The following is a 17191-nucleotide window of genomic DNA, read 5'->3' on the forward strand; positions in this document are numbered from 1 at the left end:
TTTATTTTTTTTTAAGATTTTTATTTATTTGACAGACAGAGATCACAGGCAGAGAGGCAGGCAGAGAGAGAGAGGGGGAAGCAGGCTCCCTGCTGAGCAGAGAGCCTGATGCGGGGCTTGATCCCAGGACCCTGGGATCATGACCTGAGCCGAAGGCAGAGGCTTTAACCCACTGAGCCACCCAGGCGCCCCAACACTTCCCTACCTTTTTAAATTCGGTCAGTGTTTTTGCAAAGTCTTTTCCAAGCAGAATGTCCCTTAATTTAGATCTGTGCATCGTTTCCTTATTATCAGACTGAAGGTACATTCAGCTGCTCAAGATGTCTCCATTTTTTTTTAAGGATTTTATTTATTTATTTGACAGAGAGAAATCACAAGTAGGCAGAGAGGCAGGCAGAGAGAGAGAGGAGGAAGCAGGCTCCCTGCCAAACAGAGAGCCCGATGCAGGGCTCCATCCCAGCACCCTGAGATCATGACCTGAGCCTAAGGCAGAGGCTTAATCCACTGAACCACCCAGGAGCCCAAGATGTCTCCATTGTAAAAGGACATTTTTTCTTTGTAATTAATAAGTAACCTGAGAATGTGGAAATGTCTGGTTCTCCTACAGTCTTTCACCCCATGATCTGAGCATTCGTGGATGATCCTTTCCTCAATCAGTTGCTCCAGCGGTCCTTGCAAAATGGTGATGTTTTTGTCACTTAGCTGGTATCATTTGCATGTCCTGGTTTAAGCTTTCTGAACTTCTCATGAAATTTTTGGCTTACAGATGTTCTGTCGGTAACACAATGGTGCTTAGTCTGTGCCAGGCACGCTTTGCTTTATGTCCAGTATCTTCTCAAATCTCCACAGCACGCCTCCAGGATTCGTGATTCATCATTGGTCTCATGGCCGGCATTAGTGGTTTAGTGACTTGCTCAGTGACTGAGCCAGGATTCAAACTCCCTCCTTTAACCGCTTTGCAGTATTGTCTGCGTGCATGATAATAATATTATTTTACATTCCTCACTAACCACAGATGTCGCTTTTCCAGCTGTCCAGTGAAGCTCACAGTGGGCTCTTCTGACCACTCCCACAGGTCATTCACAACACTCAGATGCCTGCCTGAACAGACAGCACTATGTCTGACCCGCCTGTGTGTGACCAGCTGGGACCAAGGCTTCAATGCCTTCTGCTTGGTCAGATGTATCTTACTGTCCACTTTGTCCACATTCTTAATATTTTGCAGAGGACTCAGTCTTTTTGGTTTAATTGCTGACAGCATCCAGTTTTCTGGATCCTGCTGAGAACCCCAAATCCAGCATACTCCCTAAAAAATGGATGGACCCAAATGCATGCATATTTATGGTGCAGATGTTGGATGTGGCGTTCTCAGGTTGGGCCAGAAGCGTGTTGACTGAGCGTCTCTGGGATCAAGACCTGTGCAAGATTTCAGAAGGCAGTAACACAGTCACCTCACAGGGAGCCTCAAACTCCCGAGACAGAACTGAAGTTGTGCAACAACCGCAGGGTCCTTCGTGTGCCTGGGGTCCCTGACCCTGTCCTGACTGGCCAGGAAACTCCTTTAAGTGGACACTAACACACCAAGAGCAGAATTGGGCAGGAACTGGGGCTTTCCAGTCCAAAGCAGGATATTTTGCAATTGCAGTGATAACCTTTCACAACAGGGAGAAATTCTGAGGCATGGACTTGCCTTTTTTTTTTTTTTTTTTTTAAGAGAGAGCATGCAAGCAGAGTTTGGGGGGAAGAGGGGCAGAATGAGCGGAGAGAGAGAATCTCAAACAGACGGCCCACTGAGCTCGGAGCCCCACACTGGGCTTGATCTCACAACCCTGAGATGATGACCTTAGCTGAAACCAAGAGTCAGTCGCTCGACTGAGCTACCTAGTTGCTCCAAGGCATGGACGTGTAAGGTAGTGGCATTTCTAGGTCAAGAGGAGCTGAAAGAGGTTCCAGTTTTTGAGGTTCCGGTAGTTTTTTAAAATGAAGAAATGTGAAAAGACAATTATAGCTCTTGGGATGCCTTTTAAATGTCCGAACAGTTGTAGTGGAGTGTCTGTGAAATCTGTCTTGTGCCTCCGTGACTGTATGTGCACCCTTATTTGGAAACAACATGACAAACCTCAGTCCATCGCACTGGTGCGAGCAGAGAGACCTCAACCTCTGCTCTTACCCTAAGTAACGCACAGCCCAGACATCTGGGTTTCATCTTTCTTACTCCATGAGAGTTTCACTTTCTAACACATTCATTTTTGCATCACTTTGAGATGTTTTAAGTCAATTTGTATTACTTTTGTAAAAGAAAAGAGTTTAAAAAAAGTATTTTATAATTAGCTTAGCCTCGAAGGGGATATCAGTCCTGTCCCCACAACCATCATGATAAAAGGTGTGTGGTATTTAAATATAGTACATATCAGTTATTGAGAGAGTCTTAGGCAAGATCATGGAAGAGTTCCTGTGTTAATCCGGAGCTGGAAATAACAGATCCCACTGTGACCCAAACTCTTCCTCACTCTCCAGTATATTGAATTTTAAGGGAGAAATGTGAGACTTTGAGAGGCTAATGTCTTAATCTCAACATGAAGTTCTAGGCAATGAACTTTCCCCTGAGAAACATACTTGTAACTGTGCTTCCTGAGAGCGAACCAAGTTCTGGTGCAGCCTCCAACCTCCTGAGCAAGATGGAAACGGAGAGAAAGGCAGCTTCTTAGGTGGCCTTGACCTGTGGAGGTTGTACAGTAGTGGGGCGGGAATAGTTCCTGGATTGGTTTGCCAGTGAGAGTTTCATTTGCAGTATGGTAATGCCAAGCAAGAAGCTTTATGTCCTCTAAAGTGCTATACACATTATTGATTCAGATTGTTAAATCTAGATGGAGGATAAATGAGTGTTCATTTTACTCTAATTTTTAAATATATTTAAACGTTTTGTAATTTAAAGCACTGAAAAAAAATTGTTTTACCAATATTTCTAGGGACCCTTTTAGGAGGCTGTCTCTGAAGATAGTCCCTGACCTCCAAAAGCTTACAGGTTAGCGAAGGAGAAGAGCCCAGGTGCCTGGAAAGGCAAGTGCTCTCCCTTGCCTTGCACCCTTTGAGGTTCGGTTTACGTAATCGTCTCCCACTCCCACCTCCCCGTCCGTCTTAACCAGTCCCAGAGCTGTCCTGCGTGCTTGGGTCATGCCTACTAGTAGTGGGGGGAAAACGGGACTCCCAAGATCTAGGGCGTGGGGCCTGGGCCAGTTACTCGATATCTGAGTTTGTTTCCTGTCAAATGGGCGGTTTGGGAATTTCAATGAGGTAATGTATGCAAAAGAGCCTGGCTCGGTGGGTCAGCGTCAGCTAGGTCCTATGATGCTCCAGCGCCCCCCGCAGCGCCCGGCTTAGTCGTGGCCGATGTCCGAGGGCGGGACAGGTGATCCCCGGCTCCGCACAGCCGTGACCTCTGAGTCCCCTCCGCCCACAGCGCGCGGTTCCCTGCTGCCGCGCTTGCTTCCGCGCGTGGGGGCAGGAAGAACCCCCTCCTCGGGTCTCACGCCCGGCAGCAACTCCCCTGGGGCAGTCCCTTGTACGGGAAGCGACTCCAACCTCGTAGGGGAAGCTGGAGGGGTTTTGTCTGCGGGAAGCGTAGCCTGAAGATAAAAGGGAAGTGTCAGCGCCAAGCCCCAACAGGTAGGCTGGCAGGCACTGGGGGCGAGATCAGCCGGCACGCTGACTCCGGGGCCCCGCGGGCTCTGCGAGAAATAGGGAGAGCCCCAGGAGGCACCACGCGCCAGGAGGCGGGCTCCCCGGACGCCGCACTGGTTCGTCCGAGGGCGACGCCCTAAACTACATCTCCCAGGGGGCCCCGGGAGTAAGCGGAGCCAATCGGAGGGTGAGTGGGCAGGCTCAGCCGGGCCTATGTCGCCCAGGGGGCGCCGGAGCGGGGCGCTGTGATCCCGGTTGGAAACCCCAGCGTCCTATGGCTGTGTCTCCACAGAGCGGCCAGCGTCCGGCGCTGAGGAAGGTGGTGGTCGCCTCGGTATCCTGGGCACTACGCCAAGAAATGCAGTTGATGCGGCCACCAGCGGCCTGGGGTTGGCGGGGCGCGGATGCCCACAACCTTTCACCCTTTAAGAGCCCCTAGACCTCGTTCAGTCGTGTTTCCGGCAAGTTTCTAGCGAGTGCCTGCTGTGCACCTGTTGCTGTGCGGGGACGAAGACAGGCAGGTCAGGTGGCACCCCTGCGCCAGAGCGCGTGTCTCCTGGCTTGCAGGGGTGCAGGGGTGGGGTGGTCTCCTCTTTTTTTTTTTTTTTTTTAAGATTTTATTTATTAAGGGGTGGTCTCCTCTTGCGGCGAGAGCAGTGAAAGGAATCCGTTCAGCCCAACGCCAGCATTGTCATCTTGTCGGTTTTCAAACACCAGGAACCCTAGGGTACCGATTCTAAAATTTCTCTCTATCGCGATTGATTTTTGAAAAATCCAGGGAAATGCTGTGGGCAGTGGAGATAATGGTTTTGTTCAGAAAAAAAGCATATGGACCCGCAGTTTCGTGTGTCATTTCAGGGGATTTATGACTTCTGAAGTCCGCCTGGCGGAACGGGGCACGGAGTTCTAGGCATGGACCCTCCCATCAGTTAAAGCCGCCGGTACTTTTTAGTTGTTTCACATATTTCACCTTAAAGGAAGATTTCCTTTGATCCAGAGGGCAGAGTTGGGCAGGAACACCCAGCCAGACGGTCTATCTGTATTTCTAGTCCCAACATTCTGTTTAAGTCCTTCCCATCAAGACTACTTTCTAGTCTCTGGTAAGCATAACCAGACTATATTCACCTCCATGGTACTGGGAGGGGCACCTTCTTACCCAAATCCTTGTCACCCTTGTGGAAGGATCCCTTGCCTGCCACTCTTGCCAATTAGTTAGAAACTGTAAACGACTTAAATGACTATCACCAGGTGACTGAGGAAATTTTGGTAAAACTATTCAATGAACTGTACTGCATCCGTTGAAAATGTGCAGTGGGTTTTTGTATGCTAATGTGAGGAGATGGCCAATATGTAAGGAGAAAAAAGCATGTTTACAGTATAACGACAATATAATCCCACGTTTGTAAATAACAGGAAAAATATTTTTTAAAAACTTAAATATCTGAAGGAGGGGGACAAAAAATAACATGGCAACCTATAGAGAGTAGAATTGGGGATAGAGGTTGTGCTTTTCACTCTGTGTCCTTTATATGTTTTTGTGTTCTTCAATGAGCAATTTAAACATTTTATGACATATGAAACATTGTCCCCGAATATATTCTAAGTGTAAAATAATAAGGCAAAACAAAATATCGCAAGCTAATGTTAGAGGAAGACTTTCATGTGTTGCTCATTAATTTCTTTATTTGTTTATGTAAGTATGTAGGCTTCATGACCAACATGGGGCTCAAACTCACCACCCTGAGGTTGAGAGTCACATGCTCTAACAACTGAGCCAGCCAGGCACCCCTGCTCATTATTATTTATAACAAAAACTTAAATGAAACCTCATATACTGGAATATTTTTTCACTGCAGTGTAGAGGATTAGGAAAATGGTTTTTAAAAAGCAGACTGTGCCCATAGAGAAACACATGTGTGAGATTTTCAAACAATGTGTGAGGTTTGCCAATACTGGAGAAACAGCACAGACCTGCCTTTAGAGTTAAATACACATACATACATGCACACACACAGCAGGCATCAGATTAATGCAGACACAGACAAGGGAAAGCATAAGGTCCCGTGCCCTGACTCCCTTGAAGTTACAGAGCAGAAGCTATAATTTAAAAACTGTGATTGAAATAAGCTGAAATGACTAAAAGGCCATTTGCCCAGGAAGACCTGAGTATCTGCACAAGAGCCTTCACACAGGGCAGTACCTAGCCCTGCATCCCTGCCCAATTCAGGGGGCACTTTCCGGGCGTCCTGTAGAGGGCCCTCCCACGTGGTCTCTAGGGCTGCCTGTGGAAGCACAGTGGGTACCCCTCTCCCATTCCTCATCCCCAAGGACAATCTGCAAAAGCCAGCGGTTGGAAACAGTTCATGCTGCAGGAAGTAGTTAGGAGAAAACAACTGTACAAGTCAAAGCTAAAATCAGACATCAAAGACCACAGAAAACATTTTCCAAGGTTGATGTAGTTGTGGTGGGGATCAAAAGACCAAAAATCATAGCCTTGGAACTGCAGTGGGTGACACTTATGCTTGAAGCTAACATATACTGGGCACTTTGTGTGTGTATTCTCAGCGAGAATACTGTGCCAACAGTTAACCAGTTGTATGACACTGGCTGAGCAATGGACCTGTCCAGTTTTTCAGCCTTGATTGTACCTATATGAGGTACCTGGAATAGTTATATCCAGAGACAAAGTAGAATCTTGTTTAACAGGCTGGGAATGGAGGGTATGGAGAGTTATTTAATGGTTAGAATTTCAGTCTGGGCTGATGAAAAAAGTTCTGAGGATGGGTGGTAGTGACGGTTGTACAACAATGTGAATGCACTTAATGCCACTGAATTGTACACGTAACAATTGTTAAAATGGTAAATTTGAGGTTATGTATATTTTACCATGCCAAAACCCTAAAAAATGCACATTCCCCTTGATTCAATTATTCTATTTCCGGGAGTATCCTAAAAAAAATTATTGAGTGTATACAAAGTTGCATTACAAGATGTCCTTTTCAGAATTGCTTATTAAACCAAGAATTGGAAACAACCTAAAATGTCCATCAGTAGAGGAGGTAGTAAGTACAATGGTGGTGCACCATACGCTAGCATACTGTGCATCTGATCGGAGTAAGATAGCCCTGTTCATGTTGAGCCAAGGCACACTGTTATTAAAAGGCAAATTGGGAAAACATGTGCACATAATAAATACATATATGTGAACACAGCAGAAGGAAATTTACAGAATGTACAGCCAACTGTTACCTATAAAAATGAGTAGAAGTGAAATAAGGAGATGGTGAAAAGTTTCCTCATTTTCTTTGTATACATGTTGATTCTTTGACTCTTGTACAGTGACTATCCATGCATTACTGTTGTTGCATAAAAACACCTCAGAAGCTAGTGGTATAAAAACAACCTTTTTATTCTCATGATTTTGTGGTCAGGATTTTGAGCAGGACGCAGGAGGGACAACTCATGTCTGCCGCATGACCGGAGCTCCACCTGGGGTGGCTCCTGTGTCTGGAGATTGCTGGAATGGCTGTGATTGACTGGTGTTATGGGTCTGGGGCCTTGGTGCTGGCTCTCTGCAGGTGACTGCTTGTTTCTTCTCCCCCTTATTCAGCTGGGACTGGGATATCCACGTGACTTCTTCCCTTGTATGCGGTGTGCCTGGGCTGGGCTGGGCTGGCTGGAACAGCGAGAGTTTGCTGCACATTCATTTCTGTCTCTGGGCATAGCTTGGGCTTCCTCGCAGCATGGCAGTCTCAAAATAATCAGCCTTCTTAAATGGCAGCTGGTGTTCCCAGAGGTAGCTCTCCAGGAAGCCTCTGGCGGTAGCTTTAAGACTTCTTAGGTAGTCCCAGAAAGTCACTTCCATTTCATTCTGTTGTCTAAGCATGTCACTAAGGTTGGTCTAGGAACCCCCTCTCAAGTAATAAGGAATTTGTGGCTGTTTTTAACCTACCACACTTAATCTAATGTTAAAAATAAAGACTTATCACAGGAAACTCAACCTGATGTTTTGATTTATAGTGACCTTCATTCGAGCAGAGCACACCCACCTCTTTCATTTCTCTCAGCAGTCATTGCAAATGTAGTCTCTTTGGAGATCCTGGAGGCCTGTTGCTTCCTTCCAAGTTTCTTAGGCCATTCTGCAAATTAATGTTTAGCTCAGTGGTTCTCATCTTCGGTTGTACATTAGAATCATCTGGGGAGGTGGCGCCTGGATGCCTCAGTTGGTTAAGCGACTGCCTTCAGCTCAGGTGGTGATCTCAGGGTCCTGAGATTGACCCTGCATCAGGATCCCTGCTCAGTGGGGAGCCTGCTTCTCCCTCTCCCTCTGCTGCTCCCCCTGCTTGTGCATACTTTCTTTCTCCTCCTCTCTCTCAGATGAATAAATTAAAAAATCTTAAAAAAAAAAAGAATCATTTGCGGAGCTTTAGAAAATCTTGCTGCCCAAACCACATACATACATACATACATTGTACCCAGGTGCTATGGTCTGCATGTTTGTGCCCCATTAATGGGAGTGATGCTCTCGTATACAAGACCTACAGAGCTCCCAATTCCCTTCCACCATGTGAGGACACAAAGGTTGGCAATCTGAAACCTAGAAGAGGGAACCCACCTGACCAGACTGGCACCCTGATTTCTCATAGCCTCCAGAGGTATGAGGAATAATTTCTGGGGCGCCTGACTGGCTCGGTCGATGGAGCATGTGACTCTTGATCTCAGGGTTGTGAGTTTGAGCCCCACATTGGGCATAGAGATTACTTAAAATAAAACCTTTTTTTAAAGTTTTTATTTATTTATTTGACACAGAGAGAGAGATAGATCACGAATAGGCAGAGAGGCAGGCAGAGGAGGAGGGGAAAGCAGGCTCCCTGCTGAGCAGAGAGCCCGATTCGGGGCTTGATCCCAGGACCCTGAGATCATGACCTGAGCTGAAGGCAGAGGCTTAACCCACTGAGCCACCCAGGCGCCCTGTCATTTTTTTTTTTAAGGATTTTATTTATCTATTTGACAGAGATTACAAGTAGGCAGAGAGGCAGGCAGAGAGCGGGAAGCAGTCTCCCTGCTGAGCAGAGAACCTGATGCAGGGTCAATCCCAGGACCCTAAGATCATGACCAGAGCTGAAGGCAGAGGCTTAACCCACTGAGCCACCCAGGCGCCCAAAATAGAACCTTTTAAAAAGGGAGATTTCTGTTGTTTATAATCTACCTAAGCTGTAATAATTACAGTAGCCCTAATGGACCAAGACAGCAGGGGTCAGACTTATTCTGCCCAGATCACTAGGCTAGAAATGAGAGAGGATTTCAGGACTAGTACTCATTTCAGAATTAAAGATCATAGTTTCCTGGAGTGCCCTTTGTACATTTCTTCAAGAATGTGAAGATGACTGCATGCGCAGGAGGGCTAGGGGTACTGTGTCTCATCCTTGCCTCTACTTTGCCCCCACCATGTCATGAGCCCCTTGGAGGCCCAGTCACCAGTCTGTTCCCTGATTTCCTTGATTTTAGTCTAGACAACACACTGTGAAAGAATCCCTGCAAATTCTGAAAGATCCCAACTGAAAATTTCTTAACGTGGTCCGTGTGGGTTTTTTCTCCTTTCAAGAAGACAAACAGCTGTGGCATCTTTGGGAAGACTGTCAGAGATGGAGAAAGGGATGAGGCCTCTCCAAAACCCTTTTGCCTTCCGTTCTCACTACTAGCTTTAGTAGCTAGAGCTATTAAGAATTGCAGTATTGGGGCATCTGGGTGGCTCAGTGGGTTAAAGCCTCTGCCTTTGGCTCCGGTTATGATCCCAAGGTCCTGGGATAAAGCCCTGCATCAGGCTCTCTGCTCAGCAGGGAGCCTGCTTCCTCCTCTCTCTCTCTGCCTGCCTCTCTGCCTACTTGTGATCTCTGTCAAATAAATAAAATCTTTAAAAAAAGAATTGCAATATAAAGTCCATAAAATAGTTTTATTTTTAAAGTCTCTTAACAAGGGAAGAGGAAGTAAAAAAAGAGAGAGAGAGAGAGAGAGAACCTTAAGGAGGCAGAAGGGGAAGCAACCTGAACTCCTCTTCCTTGCTTCCCCTTTACACAAGCACCAAGAGTGCTTCCAAAGCAACAAAAATACTTGAGAGGTCCAAGAGTTAACATTTGTGTTCCACAAATAGAACCCTTGTTTTCTAGGGCCTTGGGGATACTTCAAAAGCCTTATCAGATTAAGTCTACAGGAAAACCTAAATGAATTTTTCAAGAAGAGTAGAATGAACCTCATTTTCTAATCAATGCAGGAAAAAACTCTTAGAGGAAAATTTTCTTCACGAATTGACCAACTCTTGGCTAAAAGGGGAGATAAAAACTGCAGGGACAAGCTATTTTGAGATGATCAATGAGAATATTGTATATTAAAACTACGGTGAGTAACCAGAGCTGCACTTAGAGGAAAACTCATAGCCTTAAGTGCTTTTATCATTAAATAGAGATTAGAAATTAAATACACTGGGGCACCTGGGTGGCACAGTCGGTTAAGCATCTGACTCTTGGTTTCAGCTCAGGTCATGGTCTCAGGGTTGTGATCTTATGGTCATGAGATGGAGCCCCACATTGGGCTCAGCATGGAGTCTGTTTGAGACTGTCTCCTGCCCCTCCCGCTTGTGTGCTTGCTCTCTCTCAAATAAATAAATAGATATTTTAACAAAATTACAGTGCTATTTATTGAAAGTTTAATTCGCATGGAAAGTGCACTTAAATATATTTTACTTAATCTTTGTAGTACTTATGAGGTGGATACTGTATTTTCCTTTTATCTTTTCAAAACACTCCCAAGTGTAGCGAGGCCTATCCATGCAATGGCCTAGGTTCTTCATTTTCAAGAGTATTTCACACCTTTCTTGATTCATTGCTACAAACATTTATTAATGTTTATTATGTATACGGAACTTGAGGGGTGAATAATTAATGTTCTCTACCCTGTAGAACTCCACAGTCAGTGTGTGTGATGTTGATGTACGTATGTTGAAAGGGCAGAAGAGGACACAGGTCATAGTATGATTGTAACTAACCCTCCCAGTTAAGGCAGACTTTTAGTGCTAAAAATAAGGTCTAAAAAAAGTACCATGGGAGCCCAGAAGAAAGTGATTTTGCATTGTGGTGGCAGCAAGAGTCGGCTGCAGTGCTTGTGGCTACAGTTCATGGCTTTGTTCCTATTTTGTTTTGTTTTTCCCCTTCAGAATAGTCTGATGTGAAACTGCTTGATCAAAGAGGAAAAACATTTTAAGATACATCAAACACACCATCAGACCGCTTTCCATGAAGTGTACCGCATTCACAGGGTCTCTCCTCTGTAGGGAGATGTTGGTGTCTATAAAGGTCTGAATGAAGGAAGCTTTTCCCACAGCGTGGGCCCCAGTGAGGCTTCTTTCCTGAATGAGTCTCTGATGCTCAGGGAGTCTGATGTTGAGAAACTCTCCAGGGTGAACTTCTCAGGGTTCCATCTGTACAGAGTGGTCTGATGCTCTATTAGTTCTGCTAAATCTTGGGATTTCCAAGTTAATTTTCTAATTTGTTTTTCTTTTTTTTTAAAACAGAACCACAGCATTCTACGCAAAGGTAACAGTGAATGGATCTGGAGTTCCCAGGTTTTTTGTGCTTTGAAGAAGCTTCTCTCTCCTGTTTATTATTTAAATTTTAGTTTACAGTGCAATATTGGATTCTGGAGTAGAATGGAGTGACTCATCACTTATATACAACACCCACGGCTCATCACAAGTGCCCTCTTTAATGCCCCATTACCCATTTGTCCCTCCCCCACCTCGCTCCATCAACCCTCAAGTTTATTCTCTATCATTAAGAATCACTTATGGCTTGTTTCCCTCTCCCTCTTTTCCCCTTTCCCCTTACCATATGCTCATCTGTTTTCCTACTTGAATTCCACATATGAGTGGGATCATATGGTATTTGTCTTTCTCTAACTTACTTCACTTAGCACTCTAGCTCCATCTGTCATCGCAAACGGCAACATTCCATTATTTTTGATGGCTGAGTAATATTCCTGTGTGTGTGTGTGTGTGTGTGTGTGTGTGTGTACGCACGCACACGTGCCTATGTGTGTATCACATCTTTATCCATTCATCAGTCGATGGACATCTGGGCTCTCTCCATAATTCAGTTATTGCTGATAACACTGCTGTAAACATCAGGGGGCAGGTGCCTCTTCGAATTTGTATTTTGGTACCTTTGGGTCAAATACCCACTACTGCAGTTGCTGGACTGTAGGGTGGTTCCATTTTCAATTTTTTAAGGAGCCTCCAAACTCTTCTCCAGAGTGGCTGCACCTGTTTCCATTCCCACCAACAGTGCACAAAGAGTTGCCCTTTGTCCACATCCTCCCCGACACTTGTCATTTCTTGTGTTGTTGATTTTAGCCATTCTCACATGTGTGAGGTGCATCTCGTTGTGGTTTTAATTTGTATTTCCCTGATGCCGAGTGATGTTGAGCATCTTTTCATGTGTCTGTAAGCCATCTGGATGTCTTTTTTGGAAAAGTGTCCATATTTTTCTGCCCATTTCTTAACTGGGTTATTTGTTTTCTGGGGTTGAGTTTGGTAAGTCTTTATAGATTTTGGATACTAACCCTTTATCAGATATGTCGTTTGCAGATATCTTTTCCAATTCTGTAGGCAGCTTTTTCGTTTTGCTGATTGTTTCCTTTGCTGCACGGAAGCTTTTTATCTTGATGAGGCTGTCCCGATAGTTCGTTTTTGAGTATGTTTCCTTGCCTCTGGCGACATGTCTAACAAGAAGCTGCTGCAGCCGAGGTTGAAGAGGCTTCTCCCTGTGTTCTCCTCTAGGATTTTGTTTTTAAATATTTTATTTGTGTGTGAGAAAGAAAGTGCACAAGCAGGGGGAGTGGCAGCCAGAAGGAGAAGCAGGCTCCCCACTGAGCAAAGATCCTGATGCAGGACTCGAACCCAGGATGATGGGATCATGACCTGAGCCGAAGGTAGATGCTTAATGGGCTGAGCCAGCCAGGCGTCCCTCCTCTAGGATTTTCATGGTTTCATGTCTCACAGTTAGGTCTTTCATCCATTTTGAATTTGTTTTTGTGTATGGTACAAGACATCTCATTCTTCTGCCTGTTGCTGTCCAGTTTTCCCAACACAATTTGTTGAAGAGACTGTGTTTTTTCCATTGAACATTCTTTTCTGCTTTGTCAAATATTAGTTGACCAAATAGCTGTGGGTACATTTCTGGGTCTCTCCTGATCTTAAAACCTGAGAGAAGAAATGAAAATTGAAAATGTCTCCCTGTTCAAAGGGGAAACAAAGTGAGGGGGAGGAAAAGTTGTATTAAACCAGTAACAGGATGATAGAAACCCCTAAGTAAATCTCAAAGCTTTGACTTTTTGTTTCTTTCTTTACTTGTATCCAGTGAATATTCACATTATCTTGAAGCCAAATCCTTGTTTCATTTGGAAATTCTGCGTCCTTTTTCCCACGGCTCTTCTCTGTGCTCCGCTGGGAAGCTCAGGTCACACTTTGGTACCGGATATCCTGGCCACAAGAAAGACTGGAACATAAAGAGTTTGGGTCACCACTGACTATTCCTGGATTCAAGTTGATTTCCGGGGCAGATGGCCTCTTTATATCTATTTCCTCACTTAGGATGATTTCACCTAGTTCCTGTCAGGCAGTATTTCAGTGTTAAAATAAAACCAAAATGAGGGGAAGGCTTTTGTGCTCAATTCAAGGCTACTATCCTCCATCTAATCTGTGGACGAGGAGTGAATTAATTCTATGTTAAAAATCAATGCACTAGGGGCGCCTGGGTGGCTCAGTGGGTTAAGCCTCTGCCTTCGGCTCAGGTCATGATCCCAGGGTCCTGGGATCGAGTCCCGCGTCGGGCTCTCTGCACGGCAGGGAGCCTGCTTCCCTTCCTCTCTCTGCCTGCCTCTCTGCCTACTTGTGATCTCTGCCTGTCAAATAAATAAATAAAATCTTTAAAAAAAAAAAAAATCAATGCACTAGGGGCACCTGGGTGGCTCAGTGGGTTAAAGCCTCTGCCTTTGGCTCAGGTCATGATCCCAGGGTCCTGGGATCGAGCCCCACATCAGGCTCTCTGCTCTGCGGGGAGCCGCCTTCCTCCTCTCTCTCTCTCTCTGCCTGTCTCTCTGCCTACTTGTCATCTCTGTCTGTCAAATAAATAAAATCTTTAAAAAAAATCAATGCACTATATTAGTTTTTATATTATCTTTTGAATATTTTGTTAAGGGAATTATCTAAGGACTAAAATGCCAAAAGAAGAGAGAGAGAGCAAGAGGTGTAAAAGTGGGAGTTTGGGAACTGTGTCCTGGATTAATTTCAGTTAAGAGATTTTCAAATAAAAATGGATATGTGAACTTGGTTGGTGGTAACCAGCAAATACTGTCTTTATATGTTTCTTTTTGCTGAACTCTAGAAGTGGATTATCCTGAAGTTAACCAAAACAACTATCCAAGAGTGTTTCCGGCAATCCAGAGACAGCTGGTAAAACTGTATGCAGCTCAGTCCCTGCTGTGCCCTACTACTGAAAGCAGCTAGTTTGCAGCCTCTTTGTGTCCCTTCCTGCCCCTTCTCACCCCGGATAAAATTTACTGCTCTGCAACGAAGTGTGGGTTGGTAAGTGGTGGGTTTATGATTCAAGGAGGAAACATGAGGAAATGTTTAAATATGAGAATTATGTTTAAATATGAGGAACAAACATGAGGAAAATGTTTAAATATTAACATTCCAAAACAATATTAGCAAATTAGATTGTTAATCTGAAGGAAAACTTAAATTTTAGAACATTTTACCAATATACAGGAAGTTGAGCAAAATGCCTTATTTTATTTTCACGGAGAAAGGCAACATGTTTCAGTTTAAAATAAAATGCATTTCAAATGAAATGCCATGTAAAGTATTTTGTTTATAATTGGATTTCAAAGGTAAGAGTAAGATCAAAGAGCAATTTCATACATGTAGAGCCAAACCCTGAGCCATAGATCACAGGGAATCTATAGTACAGTAAAGTGGGATGAAACAAAAGCTGGGAGGAGTGGCAGATAGCAAAGGCTTAAGGTGGCAGGAGCCTGGAGGCCAGGGTATCCTCAGGTGAGAGGCGGGGAAAGCAATATTGCAGGCTGATGGGAGCTGCTTATTCGCTCCCTTGCCAAAAAGCACAGACCAGAAAGTCTTAACACTGTGTATTTCATCAACTAGTGGTTTGAAGACCACAGGCAGACAACTGCACCCCTTGCATGCAAGGAAATCTGTAAGAGTTGGGTAAGTCCTGAAAACAGCTCCAGAGACAGAATCTAGTGACCATGACAGCTAAGGCCAGGATTCATAGGGATTCTTTATCTAGACTGAAATTTGTTTTTCTCTGTTATAATAGTCAGGGAGCCACCAACAGCTAAGGACAAGAAAATATAAGAAAGCAGAATCAATAATGATCGCCAGAGGGCATACTTCCCTGAACTTACTTTTCACCAAAGACCTAAAAGAGTGGTTCTCAATCTTTTTGGTGGTTTTGAGAACTTGACGAACTTGATCTGCTTCCTAGAAAATATACATCTACATGCAGGTCTGCATACAGTTATCAAAACTTACAAGATCTCCAAATCCAACTATTGTGACCCTCCAGAGCTGCACAAGCCAGTACAGTAGCCACTTGGTGGCACTTAGGAACAGGAGCTACATTTTGCCATCACAATAAGTTCTACTGGACAGGGCTGCTCTAGAATGTCATGGGCTCTAGAGTAAGAACTCCTGCCCCAAATGAGCCCCTGTAGTTCTACTGGCCGTAACCCTACTCCCAGTAATATTCCCACTCTTTCTTCTGTCTGAATATAAACAGGCCTTAAACGGAGGAAGAATATTAACAGGAATTTGAATAACTCAGAAAGTCCAACTAGCTTCAAGTCCCCATTAATAAACTAAACTTAGGGGTGCCTGGGTATGTGTCTTCGGCTCAGGTCATGATCCCAGGAGTCCTGGGATTGAGCCCCATATCTGGCTCAGCAAAGAGTCTGCTTCTCCCTCGACCTCTGCTGCTGCTCCTGCTTGTGCTGTCAAAATCTTTAAAAAAAAAAAAAGAAACCCTCAAACTTAAATAACAGATGATTCTTTACCATCTCAAGATATGTGTAGTCTTGCAAACATTTCCACGTCCCACATCCTGCAATAAAAATCCAACTGGCTTCTCTGTGAGACTTGAGGAATTTACGGTGCATTAGTAACAACTAGTATCACACTGAGTTCATGCTAAGTGCCAGGTACCATTCTAAGCATCCTACACATTAGCTCATTTAATCCTCACCCAATGTTACAAGGTGGGGACAGTCATATCCTCTCAAAACAGGTAAGATAACTGAAGTTTGGGGATTAGCAAGATTGAGTAACTTGTTTGAGATAACGTAGTAAATACCGGCGAAGTGGTTATAAGGTTAGAATCTGTAGTCTCCTGCAATATGTCGAAAACATGAAAACGGCCTTAGAGGACTCTGAGGTCACATGTCTCAACAGGAGTTTATGAACTGGATCTATACCTGCTTGTGTGCTCTGTGGCTGCTGAAGCCACATTTCCCACAACAGCTGTGGACCTCTCTCCCTCGAGCGGCACAAGAAAAAACCGAAATACTCAGGACTTTTTCCACTCAGTCCTGTAAAGCCGACCTGTCTTCACACCACCCTTTACTATTATGGCAGCCTTGAACTTTAGAGACGGACTAGCTGTGTGACCCTGAACAGGGCGTTAAGTGACACTCGGTGCTGTTGCCCGTCACACGGGGATGATAATAGCGTCTCCGTCCCAGTTTTGTGTGCTGTCAGCGCCCAGCTGCATTAGGCAGGCGCTCAATAAAAGGTTACTGGTTGCCACGATTCACTGCTACGACGCCTCTATTTCCTGAGCCCACGATCTCGAATGTCGATGGAGGGAAGGGACATGCTGAGCCGACTCTTCGGGTTTCCTTCCGTTCGCCCCTCGCAGTGAAATTCACAGCCTTCATCCCAAGACCGTCGTAAGACCTAGCAGGGAGCTGAATAACGCTCCTGCCCTAGCAGGGGTGGACCGTAAGCGGCATGTCCCGCATCCCAGGCGCCCTCGGGGACCTCCAGCCTCCAAAAGCGAGGCCCTGACCGGGTCAGGGACAGAAACCTGCGGGACGAACTACCACGGCGCGCAGCTCCTCACCGCGGGGTACCAGCGGGGGGCGCGGAACGCGGGGAACGCTACAGACTACGTCTCCCGGCAAGCCCCGCGGCGACGCTGACCCAGGCGCGTCCGCACGCTTCCGCCCCCCACCCCCCACCCCGGGCGCAGACCGGTGGCCGAGAGGACCCTGGCTTCCGTGCTTCTGAGGCCGTCGGGGCCAGAGGCCCCTCTCCTGCCGCCCCGAGTAACCAGAGCGGGTGGGGACTGCCCTTAAATCGGGCAGTGGTTCTCAAACTTGTGTCTCGGGGAAGAGCTTGTTAACAATTCAGATTGCCGCCCCCCCCCCCGCGACGCTA

Source organism: Lontra canadensis, unplaced genomic scaffold (genome assembly GCF_010015895.1).
Source record: "Lontra canadensis isolate GAN:19392208 unplaced genomic scaffold, GSC_riverotter_1.0 scaffold305, whole genome shotgun sequence".
Taxonomy (NCBI): Eukaryota; Metazoa; Chordata; class Mammalia; order Carnivora; family Mustelidae; genus Lontra; species Lontra canadensis.